The sequence below is a fragment of the Dasypus novemcinctus genome, chromosome 4 (genome assembly GCF_030445035.2).
Source record: "Dasypus novemcinctus isolate mDasNov1 chromosome 4, mDasNov1.1.hap2, whole genome shotgun sequence".
NCBI lineage: Eukaryota > Metazoa > Chordata > Mammalia > Cingulata > Dasypodidae > Dasypus > Dasypus novemcinctus.
Genome location: NC_080676.1, coordinates 131,700,652 through 131,727,099, shown reverse-complemented (window position 1 = coordinate 131,727,099; position 26,448 = coordinate 131,700,652). Strand labels below are relative to the sequence as shown.

The following is a 26,448-nucleotide window of genomic DNA, read 5'->3' as shown; positions in this document are numbered from 1 at the left end:
TTTAAAAATAACAATGCACAAAATAAATTCAGAATATCCAATTTTTATCAAGAAAAATTTGTAGTAGGTTTGGTTTTGCTTTACAGACTTAAGTTGCCTGACAGTTGGTTTTTCAAGTTTAGGTAATTTAGAAGAGTCTTGTTTTCCCTCTTTCTCTCATCCCCTTTTCTAAAATAAATAGCCTCTACTCTTTGGATGTTTTCTCCTGTGAAAATTCCCTTTGCTTGTTGCTTCCCTTCCTGACTATGGTGGGCGAAGTTTCTTTTACTCTTGTGCCTTTTCCATATGTCCCTTCACATGGCTGATATACAGTCAAGCTGGGTTTTGTTTTTTTATAATAGTGATTTACTGTTACATGAAGGAAGACTGGGGGAAAAGTATTCCTTAACCCTAATAAAGCCCTGTGTTACCATGTCTTCGAATTGGAGATACTTTTTAGTAAAAGCAACTTTTGACAACTGTAGGAAAATTAGAGAAACATTTTCACCAGAACGGGTGTGGGAACTTTCAGGATATAGGAGTTTGAATCTGTGAATTAAATTGTTCAAGGAGCATTCACTTAAAGTGCAGTGTTTTGAGGGGCCAGTCTGAGGGGCTGGTGGTGGGGGGAATGAACAGACTCTTTCTGCAGTATTTTGATAACAGAGCAACCAAAGAAATATAATACCAAGGTGGTCACCAGGACTTGAGAAGGTAAAAACTAGGAGTGTCAGGTGATGAGACAGACCAATGAAATGGAACTGAGGATTATGTCCAGAGGTTGGAATGAACAAAAAGTAAATGGAGGAGAGAGATCTTGTTTCCATATCCTGTTTGCATCTGATGCTGAAACAGGGACATGAATTGCTTATGGTAATGGATTCCCTTTTATGAGGGCAGCAATATTGTATAAATAGTGGTTTGAGTAGGGGGAAGGACACATTTCCCCATATGTGCATATACACATTTTGTTTTTGATTTTTTCTTAAATATGTCTAAATTGGAGGATTAAAATTGAGTACCAGAATGGAACCTGGAGTTATGATTTGTTTGGAAGAAAATGCATTATTATTAGATCACCCTTTCTTTAATTCATTCTCTTCTGGAATTTTCAATAAGTTTGGCTGGTGAACTAGAGTTCATATGATTTCTGATAAAGATAACTTGATATAAATAATTGCAGAAAAATTGCTTTCTTTAAACACATCATCTTATGATTAAAAGGTTAGGGGGAAATTGGGACCAAAAAAGACCTCTGAAATCTTATTAGAGTTTCTTTACAAACCATAATATAGACATCCATCTTGTTTTGTTTCTTCTTTGGATTTTAATGTTTAATTTGATGGATGGTGAATATTTAGGATTCTAAAAGTTGGAGTTTAGTTTTTCCTCTTATTTTGCTACAGTTGGAAGGGGTGGGTTTAAGTTTCATAATATAGCTACTGCGATGAGTAGGAGGTTATACTAATTTTGGTCACAAGCAGGTACACAGCATGCTTTATGACCCTTGAAATTTAAATTGATCCCTATACTTTCTTGCAAATATTACAGATAATCATAAAATATGTGTTATTTTGTATTACGAATATACCTGAAACATAAAGTTTTAAGTTGGTAAAACGTTGAAGAACAGGCATGGGGAAAACATAAATGTGACTCATTTCACCATCGTATTAGGACTTTGTTAAAATTAATACCTTGAGCCATGTCAGGGATAATATTTAGCATACAATTCTAGTTATAATAGAATGAGAAGTAGATTTAAGGAACTTAAAAGGCTGACAGCTCAAAAATGAAGAAAAAAGTCACTCAGTTATAAAAAAAAATACTCCCATTATATTTACTTTAAATTACTATTTTTCAGGCAATAACAGGTATTAAGATAGAGTATTCCTGAAGATAATTTTATGGATAATTACATCATGACTTGCCTGTTAAAAATTATGGTTGCTGCGATCTATTTTTCTGCTTGAAATAAACTCAAGAACTCCAGAATATGTTAGGCTTTGGCTAGAAAGGTGATTAGGGCTTTAATCCATCCCTCTCTCTCTTCCCTATACTTTATACTCTTCCTATACTTTCAGTAAATACGGCTGGGATTAAAAAAAGGGTTTTGTTAAGAAACTTGGAAACAGAATTGCTTCATGGATAGGGTTAATAGTTGTGTTTGAAATTCAAAACTAGCATGGCTCACTCTCAACAGGAAATTTTTAACTTCTGCTTATACTTCAGGGAACAGAAGCCCTAAAGTAAAACCCATCTTGCTTCTCTAACTTTGTGTCTTTTAGCAGAAATATTTTTAAAGATGGGAGGAAGAGACCCTTATTTGCCTTAAATTCCAAGTCACAGTGTGACTGAGTTTCAAGAAATATTAAACTGAAAGCCTGGTGGGAATTTGTAGTTATGTCTTTAATGGTTTTTTACCTATACTGTACATAATATGTGAATGTACGTAGTATGAAATATGTTAATGTATTTAAAACGTCAGGTGATAAATTAGCATGTACTAGTAAGAATATTACATTTATAAGCAATCTTAAAGATAGTAATGGAATTGTGGGTAAGAGAGCCTGGTATTAAATAAAAAAAAAAAAAAGAGAGCATGGTATATGATAGAATATGATAAAAGTTTGAGAATTAGATGTTAAAAATAAAAAGGGGGAGTGGATGTGGCTCAAGCAATTAGGCTTCCATCTACCATATCGGAGGACCAGGGTTTGAAGCCTGAGTCCTCCTGGTGAAGGCGAGTTGGCCCATACAGAGTGCTGGCCTGTGCGGAATGCAGCCCTGTGCAGGAGTGCTGGCCCACGCAGAGAGCTGGCGCAGCAAGATGGCGCAATAAAAAGACACAGAAGAGATAATAAGAGACGCAGCAAATCAGGGAGCTGAGGTGGTACAAGGGAATGATCACCTCTCTCCCACTCTGGAAGGTCCCAGGATCAGTTCTAGAGCTGCCTAATGAGAATACAGCAGATGCATAAGAACAGACAGCAAATGGATACAGAGCGTATAATGGAGGGAGTGGGGGAGAGATAAATTTAAAAAAAAATCTTAAAAAAATAAAATAAAAAAGGGACTTCCCTCTTGAGGAATTTACCTAGAAATCAATTGATATATTGAAAGGATTGTAACTGATTTGTGAAAAGTACACATTTAAAGATTTTTTTAGATCCCTGAGTGTATAGTGATTTACTTTCCAGTGTAGATTTACAAACTGGAAAAGAAACAGATGAGAGAAAGGAGTGAGGACAGAAGATGATGAAGGATATCAGAAAAACTATTTGAAAACACATGAAACATCCCAAGTGAGAAATATAAAATATCCTCAAAATGCCTTAATATAGTTTTTCCCCTTAAAGGGAATATTTGCACAATGGGTCATGCAAACATAGGGTCAGGTTTGATTTTTGAAAATTATAGTTAAAAACAGCATATTTCTGTTTTGTTGTTAAATACACAATTTTCTAGTTTACATTCTATTACTGCAGCAATATATAATACCAGAAAATTCCTTTTATCTATCTGGGCACCATCTGTAGACTATGTAGTACAAGAGGTTAGATTTGATTTCTAAATTCTAAAGTTTTTAGTATATACATTAATATATGCTGCTGCTAACATTAAACAGTAAAAATTTCAAGCCTGGGTTTTAGGAGTAGAAGTAGTTGGAGAAAAACTTGGATTATAAAAGAGTTGTGGTTTAGTCATTTGCCTTTTCCTTTTTTATTAGAGGGGGAAGAGGGAAAGAAAGAGAATTGACATTTTGAAGATAGCTGCTTTCTGCCAGATATTATGCTGGCTGCTTTACACACATTTTCCCCTTTTATTCCTTATGATTCCTTTGATACATGCAGGTTCCATTTTCTCTATTTTATAGATAAGGAAACCTAGTCTGAGAGATGTCAGTGTATCTTACCTGAGGTCACACAGCTAATTGCATTGATAATAATTTGCTTTTTAATGCTTTTTAAAAGAGAAAAACAGCTTTCATCTGATTTTCAGGGACTTGTGTTTGGGGGGGGGTGGGGGGGGAAACAACCCTGCTCCAAACTAGTTCCCTCAAAACTAATACAGCATGTAAAATCCTTCTACTCTAAAGGCATATTGCTTCCAAATGATAATTCTGCAGAGGTTTGTATTAATTTGAACAGAGAGCTGATGTCCCACTCCCTGCTCTGAGGAGCTTCCTTTACTGGAGGGAAATGCAGTCACAGGGCAAATGTACAGGCTCTTTTCCCTACAGTGATAGCTGGTATGAAGTGCACCTCAGAATTAACTGTAGTGTTCTTTGAAGGAGAGCAAGTTACTATGTTTCTTGATAGAATTCGTTAAAACAGCTTGTCATGTCTTCATCTGGGCATTCCCAAAGTTAATTATGTTTGTCCACTTTAAGGAGCACTTGTAGCAGATGCTGAGCCATTTAAGACTATTACACATTACAGGTCTTAATATGATTTTTAAAAATTACCCTATCTTTACTTACAATGATTTTATTTTAAAGACTGTACTATGCTAATAAACTAGTCTCTGTAAAATGAGGAAATTGATGATCCATTTGTGAATTTATTGGAAGGAAGTGGAAGCGAAGAGATGAGGAGTCAACTTCATTTTGGGAGTAAATCATGGTCAGGAAAGAGAATCTTGAGTTGGGGAAGTTTGTGGCACATAGTGTATTTTTAAGTACCCATCAGGCATGTGGTTTTGTTTGGCCATGAGAAAGGGAGTAATAAACTTCTTCACCTCTTTTTCTTACCTCATTAAAAATTTATGAAATTTTGAACCCCAAAGAATCAAACCAAGTGGTTCCCTGTAAACTAAAAATGTACAGTCACATTAAAACTATATTGGAGACACCAGGATGAGTAATAAGTCTCATTAACATAATATTGTCTGGTGTGCTTTGGATTTTCAGTTGTCAAGGTAATGTTAGAAAAACAAAGGATTGGTATAAAAGCTGCAGAAGGAATGTTTTGCTACTGTTTTGTGAAGGGACTGTTTTATATTTTTGTCAAATAAGCTGTCAAAATGAACAATCTTGGGGGAAAAATCTTTGTGGGGTTCAGATTTGTATAGTATTTGCCTACCGCATCCATGCCTCCTTTTAGTATATGTGCTGCCAGAGTGAGTACCATGCCGTCTTTTAAATTTAATCGAAGTACTGAATCCGTATCATGCCCAACACAAGGATTGAAATGGAAAATTTTTACTAACTATGTGGATCTCCCCCAGTATCTGGGTGTTTTGGTGTTATTGAGGCAAATAGCAAAGCAATGTAATGTTAGCTCTATTACTAAAAAACTACACTTAGACCTGCCCTGGTAATTCTTAACTAGTCTGAATCCAAGTGACATTTTCCTTCTCTTTTTTTTTCCACATTGAATTTGTTTTGCTTGGAGCTTCACAAATTGAAGTAATTTCATCGAATCTTTAGATTCTGGAAGAAAATTTGCTGAAAGCTACAGATACTGTCTGTATTTAATTGCTTTTGTCTTAAGGGGTACCTTGTCCTACTTCTCTATTTTCAAACAAGTGGATGAATGCAGGTATCTTCCTTAAGAGCACATAGCTAGTTAGGACTATAAATCAAATAGTGATTAGATGCTGGCTATTAGTACTTTAGTACTTACATACCAGTTTCTTAATTCTTATTTTTTTATTTTTTTAAAGATTATTTCTCCCCCCTCTTGTTAACCCCCGCCCCCCCATTGTTTGCGCTCACTGTCTGCTCATAGTCTTTTTAGGAGGCACCTGGAAGTGAACTCGGGACCTCCTGTGTGGTAGGCAGGAACCCAATTGCATGAGCCACATCTGTTTCGCTAGCTCCTCCTCAATTTTTCTTTCTTTTCCCTGTCCCTTTTCTTTCTTACCTGTTCTTTTTTTAATTGCCAGAAAGACCCCATGTGATGTAACCTAAATGATTTCTTTTCTTCCAACAGTTTTTGTCATTGTTGTTAATTTAAAAATTTCAAAGCACTTTTCTGCATTTTACAGAGGTAGAAATTGAGCCTTTAGAAATTTCTGTAAATTTCTAAAGCCAGACAGCAGTTGGGTAGACCCAAGATGAGAAATTAAACCTTGATTTATTTCACACTTTGTTTTTGCTAAAAAAGTCTCAGAAAGAAGGCCTTGTATGCTAAGTGTTAAGGAATAGTTTATAACCTTGGGCCTTGGATCCAGGAGTAAAATCAAGCTAACCCCAGGGAAGGATCTATAATAACCAGAAGGAATTGTGTCTTGAGAAGTGGAGTGAGAAGGGGCCACATACGTCATTCTTAATCTTGTAGCTTATTTTCTTCTCTTGCTATTAAAATGTAATCTTGAAAACAGTCAGTTTTTTGATCCATTTGATATTCTAATATTTGCAATGTAATTTCCAGGCTGAGAATTTTAAAACAGCAGCTTTACAACAGATGTGCATCTTTTCATTCCTTGTTTCTTACGTACATTTTGAGTTCTGTTCAGAAAGAAATAGGAGAATTTCGTATTCATAGATTAATGAAGCCAGATAGGTATCTTTAATTGACTGGTATAATGACCATGCTCATAGGCCCACTCTACTAATTAACTGAGGAGTGATGTTCCAAAAACATCAGTGGAGGTGCTTGGGTTTGTTTGTTGGTCCAGTTGGGATCATAATACAAAGGTAATGGGCATAATTCACATATTCTGCTTTAAAAAGAAATAAAATGAAGGGGCACTGTCTTAGACCAGTGATGATAATGTGCCATGAGACAAGTGCACCTGAACCCCTCCCCCTATTAAGTGGGTCCCTAAAGAGAGAGCAGGAGTGAGAAGAAACCTAATTGTAGAAGTTTTATGTGGGCTGACTATGTTCCTGACCTTGGTGAAGCAAATTGAAAAATATTCTCATTCATGATTCTCACTCATGGGACAGAGAGGGCAAAAGAGTTTAGATGCTCACATCAGTCTGTCTTCCTCAGTAGACTGGAAGCTCCATAATTAGCTTATTCACCAGGATTTGGTCAGTACTGTAGTGCCTGGTATGTGGAATGCTGTCAGTAAGCATTTGTTGAATCGACCTCTACCAGTCTCAAGTATTGGAAAAATACTTTTTTGTTTTTTTGGGTCAGGGATGGTGCCTAATGTACTTATAAATAACAGCTGCTAATTATTATGCATAACATGCATAATAACTGCTGTTCTATGTTTTTCTCTAGTCTATTTAAATTAGGACTTTTAAAAGGAATATATTTCTTAAAATTTATTATCTTTTCAGGCATATTAATTAGGAGAAAAGTGAGACTGTTCGTGACATAATTAAATCACACTTGAAATAATTTGTTTTGTAATGCTGTTTGTCAAAAACATACAAATTATATTAGAAAACATGTTCAGCAAAATCTTTGGGGTCAACATTTAGTTTTTTAATTTTTTTAAGGAAATGAAATAGAATATTTCTAAACCCTTCTAGGCAGTTTCCTAGCCTCACTTCCAGAAGTCAGAAAGATTCACCAGTCTGTCACATTAATTGCACTGGATTTGACTACTTGGGAAGGTGAGGCATCTCAGAATCTCATGTCTAGAGTTAATTTTGGTGTGCAATCCTAAAAAGTTAGAGGGCATCAAGATAGATTGGGTGATTTAAACCTAGTAAGATGGGACTTTAGTAGTATATGAAGCCCTTTGTTATAGTTAAAATGTTAGGATTTGTGCTTTACTAGATGGGAATTTCCTATTTAAACGCTACGGTGCTCACCTAAATTATTAACTGTTGGTGGGAGGCAAAAAGTTATTTTGAAATAGAGCTCAGAAGTTTCTAGGCTAGCAATTTTGAAATGCTAAAGAAAATATATGGATTATCTGGGATGTGTATTTTCAAATGCTCATAAAATAACATTAACCTAGTTTCTTGCTTTGTGAAGATGGTTTTTCACCAAACTTAAGTTTATGTGCACTTGGAAATGGAAGTGTTTTGTAAACAGGAAAAACATCTTCTTTCTTGGCTCACATATTTTCTGTGTATTCACATGTTCATAAGTCATAAGCCATAGCAAAAGTCCTAAGTCACAGCAGAAGGAGGTATGCAAGTTAGCAGATGAATGTAGAAAGTTAGAAAATTAGCACCTTTACTTTTTATGTAGTATATTCTGTGTTGTACTTTTCATCATGATTTATCCTAGGTATCTGAACTTTCTTTTCCTTTCATTGTTCATTATTGTCAGTGATGCATTTCATTGTTCATTATCATCAGTCAGCGTACATGCATTTCCGTATGTTAGTATGCACTTCCCATTATTAGATTTCTTAGCAGATTCTTAACCTTAATTTTTATTTTCATGAACTGACACATGTAGCTAAGGCACTTTGTCTCATTTAAATTAACATTATATTTTGCAATAAAAAAGCAAATGAGATTTCGAATCATTAATTTGCTGATAGTTATCCTGCTCCAAGTGTTTACTTGTTGCTCTGACTACTCATATATCCTCATATTTTACCTTTTACACATCCTTGTGTATATTACTCCTGGTAGTGCCAAGAGATGCTTGCCTTTGAAGGAATAATTCTAATCACATAGATTCATTCACTTAGAGTTTTAAACTCTTGTACATTTTCTTTCTTCCCTTTTAAAAAGCAATAAATTCTGTCATGGAAATTTTTCATTGTTTTATCACAATTCTAAAATGATTTTGCTTTTGCGAAATAATTACGTTTCACTTAGTTACATGTTCCCTTAAACTTTTAAGGTCAGGATTGCTAAAGGCAAATATGACTTGATTAATATTGAGATTAGCTAGAAATGGACCTTTAGGTAGTCAACCAAAAAGTTAAATTATGAGTTTTCTAAAATATAAATCTGACTTTGTCTTTTGAAAGTCTAAAGTTTATATGCATTTGCTCACACCAGTCATAGATAGAAGTCAAAACAAATTAGAGCCATTTTGTTTAATGTCATTGATCTTTAAATTATCTCAGTGAGAATAGTAACATTTTTTGGGAAGGAGGAATAATAGCATATATTAATATATGCCCCAATTAAAAGATTCCTGTAATGACAGCATGTTAGTTTGAAATTGTATTTGATTTTCAGTGAATTCTAAAGTTTTTTGGAATTCTGGTAAATGTGAACAGCAATCTCTCTGCATAAAGCTGTTAGAAAGAAATACTTTTAAAGATATCCAAAACTGTGCATTTGTCCTATAGGGTTAAGTAGCAAGATGTAATTGCTCTCTGTAGCTTGAGACATTTGCCCTATTGAGTGCATCAGGCAAGAAAAAGAAATGTACATATTGCATGTTAAGTGTGGTAGGTTCCAGCAACCCTCAATGACCATTGCTACTTTAAAAAAAAAAGGTAGTGAGAGAATAGGAAGTTTTGGTGTGAGGGCAAAGGGAAAAATTACTTCTAAATAAATGAAATGATCATTTATTTTACTTTTGGTCTGTTTGTGTAGTATTCTATAGGAAGGTGAAAAGTATGTGTTGAAAATATGAGTATCTTTAACACTGCTGTTTAACTAGTAATCCAAGACACCAGGGATAGTAAAGAATTAGACCTAAGAATTATTAGATGGGTTTAGCGTGACTCTGCCATGAAAAAGCTATGACATGGGCAAGTCATTTAATGTTTCCTAGCCTCAGTTTCCTTTGTAAAATAAGGGGCTTAGATTAGGACAATAATTTTGCCCCCCTTTTACTCCGTAAGAATCAGTGTCACTTCAAAAGCAAGAGTTTACTTTCAAATTCATTGAGTAACAGGGTGCATAGAACCTGAGGGCTGGGAGGATGTCCCTTATGATTTTTTGTGTGTGTATGGCATTTAACATTTTACTGCAAAATTTTTTAGTTTACATAATTGAACTCGTACTAGATAGGGTTAATAGGCTAGAACAGAAGGTCAAAGCATGAGGCATTAGGCTTAATTAAGGGAGAGCAGGAGTGGCAGGAGTGTGTGACAGTTAAATGGGTTTCCCACAGACTAATGTCAGTTACAGTGCAACCATGCCTCAACTTAAGTGGGTTATTTTGTTCAAAGGGCAGCAGTGATTAGCAGTTTGACATGCCAGACACTTCTGGCCAATCCCATCTGTTTAGAGGTTAAAAAAGCACACCTTTATGAGCTGATGGATTGATTTGTGTGCCTGTCTGGTAAAGATTAGAAGTCCAAGGCCAATGCAGTAAATGTCAGTTACAGAATATTGTACTTTCTTGGTTAGCTCATTGTTTTAACCGTCAACTGTTTTATAATGGGGGTAACTGCTGTTTATGGAGTTGAATGCAAGATGGGTGGGGGAGCAGGTGAGGGAGGAGGAAAATGATTGCTATGTGGAATTGTGAATTAACATGTCCTGTAGCAGGTGTTTCAAATGGAGGTATGGCCTATTCTTAGATACACATGATTTTATGGGGTGTTTTTTGGTCTGTTCTGTCTTAGCAGTTTGAATCAGTTACCTCTTTCTAAGTATCTCAGGGCACTCCTGCCAGTCCAGTAGGGGATTTAATTTTGCATACAGAATTGATAGCTTTCTTTATCTAGGCACCTTTTTTTCAGACAGCTGAATAGTTTATCGTCTGTCTATCTATCTATCTAGTGTAAAATTTTGACCTCCTAGGGAAGGAGAAGGAAAAAAGGCAAGGGGAAACGGAGAAAGGCATACATATAACACTCTCTCTCTCTCTTTCTCTCTCTCTCCCCTCCCCCACCACAGGATTTACTGTATTCACCTGAGATTGATGCGTGCTGTTAACACGAAGTGTGCCTAAAACTAGACTCAGACTTCTTTCTTTCTTCAGTTTTGAAAGCTGTCAGAGTGATGATGTTAATGTAGTTTGGTTTCTCTTTCAGGTTATTGCCCATCCAGAGATAGACTAAGGCTAGATTGTGCTTATAAAAATCGACTATAATGTATTCTTACATCCAAGGAAGGAAAATCCTAATTGAATGTGGATGAAATAGAACTTCAGATATTATGATCACAATCACTGAGCTTTAGGTCCATAAGACACTCAGACTTTGGGGTGGGCAGAAGGAAGTATTTGAAATAACAAAAAGTTATCATTTTTATCAGATGATTACTTTCAACCTGAGATTTGGTTCAAATCAAAATGTGACCAAGAACATTGAAAACAATCTTGGAAAGTTTCTGATTGATTCTACCGGTGTTTATCCTTGTTAAAGAATGTAAACCATGAATTGCCTGTTACATAGTTATACAGGTGATATGTATTATGCTAAATCTTAGATGGTTTCTTAGAAAATTAAAATATATAAAGATAATGATTATGGCCACTGAAAGTTGTATGTGTGTCATCATAATTGGTGATACATATACTTTATACATTATTTTACTACTAAGCTATTCAAAAGTGAATTTGGGGGAGCAGATGTGGCTCAAGCAGTTGGGTCCCTGCCTCTTACATGGGAGGTCATGGGTTCTGTTCCATTGCCTCCTGAAAAAACAACCAACCAGCAAAACAAACGATAAAACCAGCTCTGGGAAGCTGATGGTACTCAGTGGTTGAACACTGGCTTCCGACTTCTGAGGTCCTAGGTTCAATCCCAGGCCCCTGGTACCTTAAAAACAACAACAATAACAAAAACAAAAAACAAAAATGAATTGGTTTAACGTATAGATAAGATGGAAGTATTTTCATTGTTTAGAAAGGACTAAGTGACATAATGATATTGGGGTTTATTTAGTAATATAGTATCTAAATAAGTATTCATTCTTGGGTTCTTTGTGGAGAAGTATTGACTGAAATTATTTGGATCTAGAACAAATTTAGGGGAAAAAGTTTCTTGCCCTCTCTGTAGTAAGAGAAAATGGAGAAGCATAAATTTTATAATACTAATTGCTTTTATTTTACTAAATCATTCTTAAATTGCAAAAGATTGACTTGTGTAGTATAAAAGTGCTTGGATAGTAAATTAAATATGAGAGATTTATCTCAGTGGACAGAAAATTTTTTTTTTTTGAGAGAAGTTGTAGGTTTACAGAACAGTCGTGTAAAAACACAGGATTCCTATTATCACCATATTTATAGATAGGTATGATACATTTGTTAATATTGATGAAAGCAAATTTTCATAGTCCATGGTTAAACTTAAGATTCACTTGTGCAGCACCATGCATTTTGAAAAGTATTCTAGTTCCATATATTCACACAAAATATCTCCTTTTAACTACATTCAAATATATAATTTAATGCTGTTCATTGCATTCACAATGTTGTGCTACCATACCACCATCCATTACCAAAACTTTTCCATTGTCCAAAATAGAAACTCTTTACTTAAGCCCTAACTCCCTCTTCCCTGTTCCCACCCTATCTGCTGGTAGCCTGTATAATAGATTCTGACTCTGAGTTTGCTTATTCTAATTATTTCTTATCAATGAGATTATAGTTTATTTGTCCTTTTCAATCTGGTTTATTTCATTCAACATGATACCATCAGGGTTCATCCATATTGTCACATGTATCAGAACCTCATCCCTTTTTATGGCTGAATAATATTCCATTGTATGTATATACCACATTTTATCCACCAGTTGATGGACACATGGCTTGCTTCTGTTTTTTATCAATTGTGAATAATGCTACTATAAACATCCATGTGTAAATATCTGTTCAAGTCCTTGTTGGGAACAGGGAGAATGCGGCAGACGGTGGAATGTAGCAGACAGTGGAATGCGGCAGACAGTTTCTCTTTGATGAGTTGGGTCGGCAGAACCTGTTGTGAATGTCTGCTCTAACCAGAGCAGAATCCCTGGTGAGTGGAGGATGAAAGAGACATTTCCATGGAAAGGTTCCTGGAAGACCACCATTCTTTGTTTTTTATTTTTTTTCCCTAATAGCCATTCTAATGGCTGTGAAATGAGATCTCATTGTGTTGATTTGCATTTTATTGTTGGCAAATTATGTTGAGCATCTTTACATATGGTTTCTGACCACTCAAGTCCTTTGTCCATTTAAAAAAAAAAAATTGGATTGTCTTTTTGTTAAGTTGAAAGATTTCTTTATATTTTCTGGATATTAAACCTTTGTTGGATATGTGGTTTTCAAATATTTTCCTCTATTTTGTATCATTTTCCTTTCATGATGAAGTCTTTTGAGGCACAGTAGTTTTTTATTTCGATGCTCTACCATTTATTTTTTCTTTTGTTGCACATGCTTTGAGTGTAAAGTCTGAGAACATTGCTTAACATCTCCAAGATGCTTTCCTACCTTTTCTTTTAGGACTTTTTTGGTCTTGCTCTTATATTTAAGTCTTTGATGCATTTTGATTTGATTTTTGTATATGGCGTAAGTTAGGGGTCCTCCTTTTTTTTTTTTTTTTTTGCAAATTGTGATCTAGACTTCTCAGCTCCATTTGTTGTAGAGACTGTTCTTTTCCAAATGATTGGTCTTTGCTCCCTTGTTAAAATTCAGTTGGCCATAAATGAGAGGATTGATTTTGGTGCCCTCAGTTAAATTCCATTGGTTTATATATGTCTGTCCTTCTGCCAGTATCGTGCTGTTTTGATTACTGTGGCTTTCTAAGAGGTTTAAAATTCAATATGTGTGAGTCCTGTAACTTCATCCTTCTGTTTGAAGATGGCTGTTCAGGGCTCCTTACTCTTCCATATAAATTTGATAATTGGCATTTCCATTTCTACAAAGTAGCCTTTTGGAATTTTGATTGGAATTGTACTGATTTTTAAAATCAATTGGGGTAAAAGTGACATCTTAAAGATATTTTGTCTTCGAATCTATAAATATGGAATATCCTTCCATTTGTTTAGGTCTTCTCTGATTTCTTTAAGCAAGGTTTTGTAGTTTCATGTGTGCAAGTCCTTTATATCCTTGGTTAAATTTATTCTTAGTTATTTGATTTTTTTAGTTGTTATTGTAAATGGAATCTTTTTTCCTGGTTTCTTCCTCTGTTCATTGCTGTGTATAGAAACACTACTGATGTTCAGGTGTTAATCTTGTACTCTGCCACTTTGTTGAATTCATTTATAAGTTTAGTAGCTTTGTTGTGATATTTTCAAGATTTTCTGTATATAAAATCATGTCATCTGCAAATAGGGAAATGTTTACTTTTTCTTTTCCAATTTGGATGTTTTTTATTTTTCTTGCCTATTTGCCTAGTCTAGAACTTCTACAATGTTGAATAAAGGTAATGAGAGTGGGCATCCTTGTCTTGTTCCTGAGAGGGAAATTTTTCAGTCTTTCACCATTAAGTGGGATTTAGCTGTGAGATTTTCGTATGTGCCTGTTACCATGTTGAGGAAGTTTCCTTCTGTTCTAGTTGTTTTATCAAGGAGTGTGGGATTTTGTCAGATGCCTTTTCTGCATCAATTACGATGACCATATTTTGTTTTGTTTTTTTCCTTCTGTTAATGTGATATATTACATTAATTGATTTCTAATGTTGAACCATCCTTGCATACCATGGATAAATCCCACTTGTTTATAGTGTAACTTTTTTTTAATATGCTGTTGGATTTGGTTTGCTAGTATTCTGTGGAGGATTTTTGCATCTGTATTCATAAGAGATATTGCTCTGTAATTTTCTTATGGTGTCTTTATCTTGCTTTGATAGTAGGGTGATAATTGACTTCCTAGAATGAATTAGAGAATGTTCCCTCCTCTTCAGTTTTTTGGAGGAGTTTGAGCAGAATTGGAGTTAAGTATTCTTGGAATGTTTGATAAAATTCCTCCTTTGAAACCACTTGGTCCTTCATTTTTCCTTGTTGGGAGGTTTTTGATTACTGATTCAATCTCTGTACTATTAATTGGTTTGTTGAAATCTTCTGTTTCTTCTTGCTTCATTGTTTCTAAGAATTTGTCCCATTTCAGTGAGGTTTATCTAATTTGTTGGTGTATAGTTCATTGAATCCTTTTATATTCCTTTTTATTTCAGCAGGGTCAGTAACATCCCCTTTGCAGTTCTGATTTTCATTATTTATATCTCTATTATTTTTGTCAGTCTAGCTAAAAGTCCATTTTATTGATCTTTTCCAAGAACCAACTTTTGGTTTTGTTGGTTCCCTTTATTGTTTTTTGTTCTCTATTTAATTTATTTCTGCTCTAATCTTTGGTATTTTCTTCCTTCTGCCTGGTTTGGGTATAGTAGGTACTTCTTCTAGTTATTTCAGTTTTGAATTTAGATCTCTGATTTGAAGTCTCACTGTTTGTTTTTTTATTTTAAGCATTTAGAGCTATAAACTTCCCTTTCAACACTGCCTTTGCTGTATCCCATAAGTTTTAGTATATTGTATTCTCATTGTCATTCACCTCAAGATATTTCCTGATTTCTTTTGCTATTTCCTCTTTGTCCCATTGGCTATTTAAGAGTATGTTGTTTAACTTTTGCATATTTGTGGATTTTCTTTTTCTCCCTGTAACTGATTTCTAGCTTCCTTCTACTTTGATCAGAGAAGATAGATCTTATGATTTCAGTATTTTTAAATTTATTGAGACTTGTTTTATGACCTAAGATATAGTCTTCCCTGGAGAATGATCCATGTGTACTCAAGAATGTGTATTTTGTTGTTGGATGGAGCATTTTGTATTGGTCAGTTGAGACTAGTTGGTTTAGCGTATTGTTCAAGTCTTGTATTTCTTTATTAATCTTTTGTCTAGATAGGGGTTCTTAACAAGGAGTCTGTGAGCTTGATTGAAATTTAAAAGAACATTATTCTTGTGGGGATGTCTTGGTGTGGTTGTGATATATATATTAAATAATGCACAATATAGTGTAGACTTAGTAAGGGGTCAGTGGTTTTCATCTGACTGGCAAAGGGGTCCATGGAACAAAAAAGGTTAAGAATCCCTGGTCTAGATGTTCTATCCATTATTGAAGATGGTTTATTAAAGTCTCCTACCATTAACGTAGAACTGCCAATTTCTCCCTTCTATCAATATTTGTTCTCTTAGGTACATATATATTCATAATTGTTAAGTGTTTTTGAATTGACTACTTTATTAAAATATAATGATGCTTATAATGTAATACAATAAAATAAAATACAACATAGTGATAATATAATATAATACAATATAGATTTTTGTCCCTTGTAACTGTTTTTGACTTTAAAGTCTTTTACTTGATACCCCTATACCTACTCCAGCTCTCTTTTGTTTAATACTTGCATGGTATATTTTTTTGCATCCTTTCACTTTCAGTCTCCTTAAGGCTTTGGATTTAAAGTAGGGGTTCTTAACTTTTTGCAGGTCTAGTGGTGATAAATTCCCTCAGCTTTTGTTTTTTAATGAATATCTTAATTTCTCCCTCATTTTTGAAAGAAAGTTTCATGAAATATAAAATTCTTGTTTGGTAATTGTTGTCCTTAATCATTTTAAGCATTTCAACCTACTGTCTTCTTGCCTCCATGGTTTCTGGCGAGAAATTGGCACTTAATCTAATTGGGATAGGATCCCTTGTATATAACATGTTGCTTTTCTCTTGTAGCTTTCAGAAATCTCTCCTTATCCTTTTAATTTAAGTTTTGATCAGAATGTAAATGGGCATATTTTCCTTCAAGTTTATCCTGTTTGGTTGTTCTCTGGGCTTCTTGGCTGTGTATTTTCACATCTTTTGCTAAGTTTCCAATGTATGCTGTTATTATTTCTTTGAATAACCTTCTGTCCCTTTCTTTCTTCTCCTTCTGAAACCTCCTAATGCATATATTGGTATGCTTGATGGTGTCCCAGAGGTTTTTAGGCTATTTGGTTTGCTTTTTAGAATTCTTTCTGCTCCTCAGCCTGATTCATTTCAGTTATACTGTCTTTGAGTTCACTGATTCTTTCTTCTGCTAGTCCCAATCTGTACTTCTGGGAATTTTTCATTTCAGTTATTGTTATCTTCAACTCCAGTAGTTCTCTTTGGTTCCCTTTTTATAATTTCTCTTTATTGATATTTTCTTATTGCTCACTCTTAGTGTTCACTCTTTTCCTGAGTTTCTGTAAATTTTTTTCTGTGCTTTTAGTCATCTCCTTGAACATATTAAAGATCATTATTTCAAAGCCTTTGTCCTTTATATCGACAGTTTTATCTTTGTTGATGCTTTCTGGATTTTTAATCCTCTTCCTTTGGATGGGCCATCGTTTCCTGTTTCTTTGTCTTATTATGTTTTGCTGCACACTCTACATTTTAGTATTTTAAAATGTTAATTTTGAGGTTTACTCCCTATGATATCTGTTTTTCGAATTTGTAACCAGCTAGTGTTAAGACAAAGATTTTCTTGAGTGTCAACCCTCCCAAGGGTTGGTCCACCCAAGGCTAATAAAAAGTATATGGTCTTGCTTGTATTTTCTAAGCCTGTGTCTTATTCTGGGCTTGATCTTGCTACTAGTTGCTTTAGTAGCCCTCAATTTGAACTCCCTCTTTACTTCCCAGGAGACAAACATTCTCCCTTTTCCAGTTGTCTCACTGTTGGACATAAAGTAGATAAGCCTTGCTTCAGACCATTTGCCTCATTTGTTTTCTCACACTCCTTTCCTTGTTGCCAGCTGCCTTTGTCTGGAGGGCACATTCTAGGAGGGAGTCATGCTTGGGAGGAGTTTCCCAAGTCAGTCTTTCCCAACTGGAACAAGTCCAGGGACCCACAAAGGGCATGACGGCTAGCTCCTGCTACTCTGGTGCAGGGATGAAGGAAGGGCCAAGACAGGTACTAGGAGCTTCTTCCACACCTCCCCAAAGCTGTGCTTTCTTTCTTGACTTGCCCAGAAGATACAATCCTTGAATTGTCCTCTGCATCTCTGAGAATGCCTACTGTCTTTATGTCTTCTCTTCCATCTTTGTCCTTGGTAGGTTGGAACAGTGGCCACCCTTAGAACTGGGCCTCCAGTGGCCTGAAGTAACCAACAAAAGATGTGATCATTGATGGGCCTATGCCCACCCTGGATTGTGAGGAAGTGGTACCATTGATCTGTGTCAGGGGCCTGAACCTACTGCTTCCTTCAGCCTGAATTGAGGGATGGGTGATTAACCCCTGCACGGAGAACCATTTACTGGTATTTACCACAATTTACCATCCTCTTCTCATGTTCTTCCCTGGATGCTGTACAGTGTTCTAGATGCCAGTGTTTCAAAATAGTTGATTGGTTCAAAATAGTTGATTCTGACAGTTGTTGTCTATTTAATAGTTGTTCTAGTGGAGGGACTGGTTCTTATAACTTCCTACTCTGCCACCTTAATACAGTCGGCACTGACACTTCTTAAATGAATCTTGTGGTGCTATTACATTAAATCTCAACCAAATACTTCATTTATGTTAGTACATATGTATAATATATTCTTACACTAGATCTCATCCTTTTTATTCTGTTCTCTTAAGTAAATTCAAATGCCCATATTATCTAGTTTGTGTTAGAATTGTATCTTGCTAATCTAAAGGGAACTATTTTGTAGGTTACCATGGTCTTATGTGTTTTGATATTATGATGTTTGGGAGAATATAATTTGTCCCGTATAATATTTGGGAGTTGATTTTTGTCAACATATCCTTTCTTTTATTAGTATGATGTTATTGGCTTTGAGATATATCAAGTCTGCTCCTTTAAGCAAATTAGTTCACTATATACTTATTGGTAAAAAATGAAAGCAGAAAGTCTTAATACATGTGTTTGCAGTTTTTGTTTCAAAACTTACAGTTTTCTTAAACTGGATTTTAGTTTTAGGTTGTTAGAAAATTTTGAGACAACAGAAAAAATACTAGCCCTGAATCATGCTTTGGTTTTAAATAACATTAGGGCATAAAATCATTCTTTGCCTTTCTTCAAACATATTAATTTTAATAAAGTCACATATATGAGGAACTTATTAAAAATATTCCTTAAAAGTATTATATACGTAATTATAAAATCAAGTATATATATGATATATTTCAAATACACATGGCTGCACCTGTTGATTGCATTTATCTCCTAATTAGGGAAGGAGAAGTTGCTGCCTCAATGTGTGAGTAGATTCTTGCTACACAGTAGATAGCCTCTATTCTACCTTTGTGTGTTCTGTGACCTTACAGTCAGTGACTTCAGCCCTGAATAGTTTCAAAGTCATGTAAATGAATGCAATTAAAGTACTGTTTATCATCTTACATAGTTCAGATGGAAACTTATTGGATAGGGAGGTTTGTTTGCTTTTATGAGGAAGGTCAAAATAAGGTTAAATTATATTACATAAGATGATTTGGTAATGTTTTTATTTAGCTGCTGAAAAAGTCGTGTCCTAATAGAAATGGTAATGCCTTTTTTAAAAATCACCAGGAGGTCGCTTCAGGGTGTTTTGTCTGTTTTTCCCCCACTGATAGTTTTTAACTTCGTTTTCAGGATGTGCTTTTAGTCTACTTCAAAATCTTGGGAAAAATTTGCCCTTAGTTATGATTCTAGGTATCTTTGACTTATATAAATAGTAGACATTCCTTACTCCTAATGGGGAGGGTAACTTGGGAGTCACTGATTTTTTTATTTAGAGCAGGGGTTCTAAAGCCCATGATCTTGAATTGAAATTCAAAAAAACATTATTCTTGTGGGGACTTGTTGGTGCAGGTGTGATACATTTATTAAATAATACATAGTATATTGTGGACTTAGTAAGGGATTCTTGGTTTTCACCTGAATGGCAAAGGAGTCCGTGGAACAAAAAGATTAAGAACCCCTAATTTAGAGGAGTTTTATTTATGTCCCAGTTACTATACCAATTGGTCCAGAACGGTGTATATATAAAGCAGAACTAAAATCCTGACTCACCTGAGCAGAATGAATACTGGCTACCAGCCAGCCTGGTTGAAAGGGTTGGTTAGAAGAGTTTTGCTGATGAAAAAACCCCAGGTGGGTGTGTGTATGCATATGTATGCTAAGAAATGTTAGAATTATTCATTGTAGTTGGCACATAGTACTTTCTTTTCTTCTGTGGTATTGTTTTTACTTCAGCATAGTATATTAATTTAGCAAATTTCTAAGTGTCATTGATTCATTTAGCAGACTTTTATTGATCAATCAACTATATAAGCCTTCTACTATGCCAGGTATTGGGGGAATTAAAGTTGCATCAGGGGCTCACAATCACTGGGAGAATATTAAACAAGCAAGATACAGAAAAAGTGATCTGAATGCAGAGTGGTGAAGGAGCCTGCTGAGAAAGCATCTCTTGAAGAAATTTGGTACCTGTGTATAGTTTTAAAGAAACTGAAGGGTCCTGGTAAAATGAATTGATAATGAAAAATAACTACTTTGTTTCAGGAAATTAGAGTTCAGGTTTGGATTTACTTTTGGGCAAATATGTAATATGTGGGAACTAATCAGAGGTTATGGGATAGGCACGGAGAATTCTAGAAATATAAAGCAGATATAAGTGCAGTGGATGATACAAAGGAATATTGCTATAGCACTTGCAGGAAGTTTGCATCATAGCTCTCTTATCATCAAATAGCTCTACTGTCCATTGGCCTGTTGATCAATATAAAGTTTCTTCAGCAATCCCAATATGTATAGTGTAGGTGACAATTCCTGTTGGCCAAACTTTTTTGTTACTGAAAGTGTTGTTTCCCATGTCAGTGCCATTCTGTATCTAGGATGAGTCTAATCCTGAGTTTAAAATTTTCTACTTCTAGTGGCCTAGAAAAAATATGAGGTTTTAAACTCTGTAATGACTATCAGATAATTCTAATACTTTTTCTACCAGAAACCTTGATCAAAATTCCTCTTTATTGTTAACATTAACTTCTCACGTCCTGGAGAATAGATGATAGTCTTTACTGTGTGGACAAGTAGTATATTTTGGTAATTAATCCTATAATACAGATTGTTTCAAGATATGGTTAGCTACTGTGCCTGAGGGAAGCATGTATACATAGGAATGTATCTTAATTTGTAATACTTATTTTTTGTTGATTTAAAAGATGGTTTATTTTATTCAGTAGTTAAAATTATGTTGTAAAACATACTATTGAAATTCTTTGATATAAGATGCATTTGAAATAATACTTATTTCTCTTTAATTTTTAGGAAGTGTTTGGATTGTAAGCTATTTTAGAACTCTGTTCTCAGGACCCAGTGTTTGGGAGAAACACATCCAGAAGGTATTGTATTTTGGCTTATTGCTCTATTTTTAAATATAGCGAACTATTTTCAGTTATCGCCAGAGTAAGGATATTATGCCAAACTCTGTTTACTTTTCTTTAACTTTCACATTTTGATAAACTAGTTTTGACATTTGTCACAGAGGGAAGAAATGTATTTATGTTGGTAAATTCTGAATTTTGTGTAAGAGTCAAAAAAATCTGTTTAGTTTAGCTAAGCAGTTTGGCCTATTTTAAAGAATGCACTGATTCAAAAATGAGATATAAAAAAGGTTCCTGTTTATCTGAACCAGTATAGAGTATACATTAAGTATTTAGGCAGTCTATAGTCTTTCCTCCCTACGACAGCTCTACCTTCTAGGATAGGAATGAACTGCCATTGGTATTTCCATCAGTTGTTCATCAGTGTCTGTGGACATATTCAACTGGGCCACCTGGCTCTCCTTTTGAACATCCATCTGCTAAATTCTCTCTACTTTGTCATTGTGGTTAGATTAGTGCAGCATAACAGTTCATCTGCATGTTGACCCAGACTCTCAAGGCATATGCTATATGCTGTATGTACAGGGAAGGTAGGATATTAAGATCATCAGCTGATAAACTTAACTTGCTTTGCATTTTGTCTTTTGCACCACCAAAATCCCGTATGGATATATTGTCTGATTTGTCTGGGTAAACAGTCTTCTTCAGCCATATCTGGCATTTCCTTCTGAGTGTCCAACTTTATATCTCCTTTACATCTTCTGTTTTCCTTTTAAAAACTTTTCTTAGCCATCTTGCTTGGAATAGAAAGAGATGAGTGTATTCCATTAATACATTTAATGGAATGTTACTTGTTTAGGTTGTATTGAGTAGGTCAACTTGTTTGAGTACATATTTATCTTATAACTGGATAGTCGTGATTTATTTTCACATGCAATAACAAAAAGATTTGATTTTACAGATTTTCTTAAATAATCACTTGTCAAGAAGAGTGAATCTCTAGAATTCTTTTATATTTCCATAGCACTTTATATTGAAACTGTAAAAATAGAACCTAATCTCTGTATGTTCAAGATTATTCACTATTTGCAAGCAGCATTTTTCCCCCTCTTACTTAGTTATAGTTGGAGAGAGAAAGCAAGTACATTTATATATGTACATTGGGACTGTGGAAGAAGTTGGAAACGAACCCCCAAATACTAATTTAACTTTTACTCTGTATACCTTATCAGTGAAAGAAATTATGTGAACAGACATTCTAGATTTTGTGGAATTTAGGATTATCTATTTTAATTGAAACTAAGAATTAACTATTAAAATTCTAACTTCATTGTAAAGAGGATTTGTTGGACTTTTTAAAGCCATTATCAATTATCCATTTATGAAAGTTTATCATCTAAGGTCAAAATTAAGACTGTTTGAATAGAGTAGAACTGGTTACTGCATTTAATTAAAAAGAAACCACAAAGAAACTAAGTTCATTTGAAGGATTAAGTAGACACTTTCTTGTAAATTCAGAATAGGAATTGGTTTTGAATAATGTTTTTGAAAATAAATCATCATGTATGAGCCTTTATTAAAAAAAATTTTTTTTAATCTTTTTAATGAACTATAACTTTTATATGTCAAGTAGACATTCTCAAGCGCCTGATAATTTATATTTTTATTTTTTACATAGGTAGACTCTGCATATCCTTTCTAGACAATACTTTCCCTGCCCAATAGAAACCAGTCTTAGGTATAATTTGCCATAGATTAGTTTTGACTGATTTTGAACTTTATAAAAATGGAATCACATAGTATCAACTCCATTGTGTCTGATTGTTTTGATCAATGTTATGTCTGTGAGAGCCATCCATAGACTAATAGTTTTTTTTTCTTCCTTCAAATCTATCTATAGTCCATTGCATGATTATACCACCATTTATTTATCTATTCAACTGTAAATGGACATTTAGTATCTTTCCCATTTGGGACTAAAAATAAGGTGGTTGTGAACTTCTTTGTATATTTTGGTAGAAATGAACACAACTCTCTAAAGTATAACAGCAGATGGAACTTGCCAGTTGTAGGGTGTGCATATGTTTGATGATAGTATAATAGATCCTTGAAATGCTTTTAATTATATTAGGAAATGTTTATCAGCATATCTTTTACTAAAGTTAGATATATTGTGAGAGATTTCTTTTCCAATTCATTGTATACTCTAAAGTTTTTTTTGAGTTAGGAAATGTTCCCAACTTTTTAAAAATAGGTTGCCTATTTCCTGATGTCATTTTAAGTGCATTAGGTTCGCAAAACTTAGATCTGTCCTAACTCTCTTAAAGGAAAATAGGACATGAAACCTTCCTATGCATATTTATAACTATGAAAATACTTAAATAGATTTTGAAACAAATCAGATATTTCATACAATGAAGGTTTTATTTTGCTTGTTGAGTTTTTGTATACCTAATTGAAAATCTAAAATAATAGATAACACTTGAGTTTTAGAAAACTTATTTTAGCATTTTTGATAAATGTTGCTTGCCATTTGTTTACATAAATCTTTTTAGTGATTTAAAGTGAAATTATTTGAATTAAGTATTTGAGAAATATTAATATGTTACGGGTCTTTACTGTGGAGCAGTGCTGTCCAATAGAAGTTTAGTGTGAGATATGTGTAATTTAATATTTTCCAGTAGCTACATTTAAAAAAAGTAAAAAGAAACTGGTGAAATGAAAATGTTTTATTTATCCATTATACCCAGAATATTATTTCAATATAAAATTAGGAGATATTTTACATTCTTTTTCTCATGCTCAATCTTTGGAATCTGGTGTGTATTTTGACTTAGCTAGAACATATAAATTCAGATAAGCTACCTTTCCAGTGCTTAGTAGCTACATTTGTCTAGTGGCTGCCATACTGTATAGTATAACTATGAGTTGCATCTTGGGTTTTTTAAATGACGATAAATTTAGTCAGATTCATGTCTGTAAAATTTATGCTTAAAAATTCTATATTAAGATGTGGTGATAGATGCTGATACCAACTTTCAGTAGATCTGAAACAACCTATTTTTCCTGCAGTGTTAGAAAAATAACATTTTCTTTGTTTGAACAGCCCATAAAGCAATTAGCTTATGTTTAGAGGATAGGGTGTATGAAAAAAAAATCTTTAAACTGTAAAATCAAAATCTGTACCAACAGACTTACATCTTCCATCTTATTCAAGGTTTATAGGCTGGGTAGAATTGTACTGATTCACTTCTATTTTTTGTTTTCTTTTTCTCCTTTTTTTTTTTTTTTAAAAGCATGGGTTGTTTAATTTGTCTTTAATAAATTTAAATATAACTACTATCTTTTGAAAATGTAGGTCAGTTAAAAAATGTTTCTGTGTGTACATAGTAGATGTAACATGTTACCTTCTACAGTGTTTTAAGGTAATTTGGATTTTGGGGGTTAATATTTCTTCATGTATATGTTTGCTAAATGGACTAAACCAAGGTTATAATTTGTCTCACATGGTTTGGGTCAGGTTTGCAACAAAATTGTTTTTTTACAACCTGTTGGTATTCAGAATTTGAAATGTGGAAAAGGTATTACCTACCAGTGAAAGCTATTACATGTTGTTTTGTGAGGAGGAAAGCCCTCTGAACAGTTCTTGGTACATAGCTGTGTTAGCTGTTCCTATCTCCCATATCTGAGGTAGTTGTTTTAAGCCCCGTTGCCTTCGCCCTTCCCCACACACAATATTTTGTACTACCTCTTCCCTCTTAAATTATATCAACTATGCTTTTAGATACCATGTTCTAACTATATATCCTATTGACTATTAAAAAAAATAAAACCATCCCTCTGCTCAGAAGCCTTCATTGGCTCTCCATCTTAACCAAAGTACTTGCATCAGCTGAAAAGGCTGTGGAATCTTCTCAAACTGGCTGAGCCCAGTGGCTACTCTATTCAAACCTAACCATCCTTTTCCTCACTTTCTTACAGTACTCTGTTTGTTTTATTGTTTTTTCTTTCCCATAGCACTTATCACATTTAAAAATACTGTGAATTTTGTATCTTAAACATATTGGTTACTTATTGTGTTTTTTAAAATATTTTCTTTTTAAATAAGCTTTAGGTTACATAGATGGTACATAAAAAATATAGAGGAGGAAGCAGACTTGGCCCAGTGGATAGGGCGTCCGTATACCACATGGGAGGTCTGCAGTTCAAACACTGGGCCTCCTTGACCTGTGTGGAGCTGGCCCATGCACAGTGCTGATGCGCGCAAGGAGTGCTGTGCCACTTATGGATGTCCCCTGCGTAGGGGAGCCCCACACGCAAGGAGTGTGCCCCGTAAGGAGAGCCGCCCAGTGTGAAAGAAAGTGCAGCCTGCCCAGGAATGGCGCCGCCCACACGGAGAGCTGACACAGCAAGATAATGCAACAAAAAGAAACACAGATTCCCATGCCGCTGACAACAACAGAAGCAGACAAAAAGAAGAACACACAGCAAACGGACACAGAGAACAGACTGGGGCGGTGGGGGAGGGGAAGGGGGAGAAATAAATAAAATACATCTTTAAAATATATATATATATATATAGAATTGCCATATATACTCCACCTTCTCCCTCTCCCAAACTTTCCTACATTAACAGTATCCTTTATTAATGTGGTACATTTGTTACAATTGATTAACACATGTTGAAGCATTGCTACTAACCATGGACTATAGTTTACATTATAGTTTACACTTTGCCCTGCACAATTTTATAGGCTTTGACAAAATATACAGTGGCCTATACCCATCTTTTCAGTGTCATGCAGGACAATTCCAGTGTCCCAACACTGCCCCCATGTTACATCTATTTATCCCTCTCCCTCCTCTCAGAAACGCTTATGGCCACTGTCTTTATATCAATGATGTAAGGTCTTCCATTGCTGGAATAATATCAATAATAGACTAATAGAATAATAATAAGTCTAGTCCATTGTTCATTCCCCATTCTTGAACATTTTGGGATGGTGATGCCCACATTGTTTCTGATTGAGAGGGGTCTTAGATCCCATGGGGCAGATCGATGGAACCATTTTGCTTGCAGTTGTAGATACACTCTGTTTTTTTGGATGGGTGTTGTCCATCATCCTTTTGTTAGTTGTCCTGGGTGAGTCCAGTGAACTGGAGAGTATGTGTTGCAACTCTGCTGAGATTCAGGGCTCAACCAGCACATGAACAGACCAAAGATTTAAGTCTTTGGGACATATATTTAACGAGTATAGTGCTAATTACATGTTCAAATAAAAGGGGCAGTCGGCAGCAGACTTGGCCCAGTGGTTAGGGCATCCGTCTACCACATGGGAGGTCTGCGGTTCAAACCCTGGGCCTCCTTGACCTGTGTGGAGCTGGCCCATGCACAGTGCTGATGCATGCAGGGAGTGCCCTGCCACGCAGGAGTGTCCCCCGTGTAGGGGAGCCCC

The 26,448-nt window shown here is 34.8% G+C and overlaps 1 protein-coding gene across 3 annotated transcripts in view; it reads left to right on the top strand.

Moving 5' to 3' along the window:
- The window catches only part of NRIP1 (nuclear receptor interacting protein 1), a 109,238-nt gene that overhangs the window by 4,362 nt on the left and 78,428 nt on the right, over positions 1–26,448 (top strand). For all 3 annotated transcript variants that reach the window (XM_058296105.2, XM_058296104.2, XM_058296106.2), the window contains exon 2: positions 20,937–21,010. The gene's annotated coding sequence lies outside the window, so the exon portion shown is untranslated. The remainder of the gene's footprint in view (positions 1–20,936; positions 21,011–26,448) is intronic.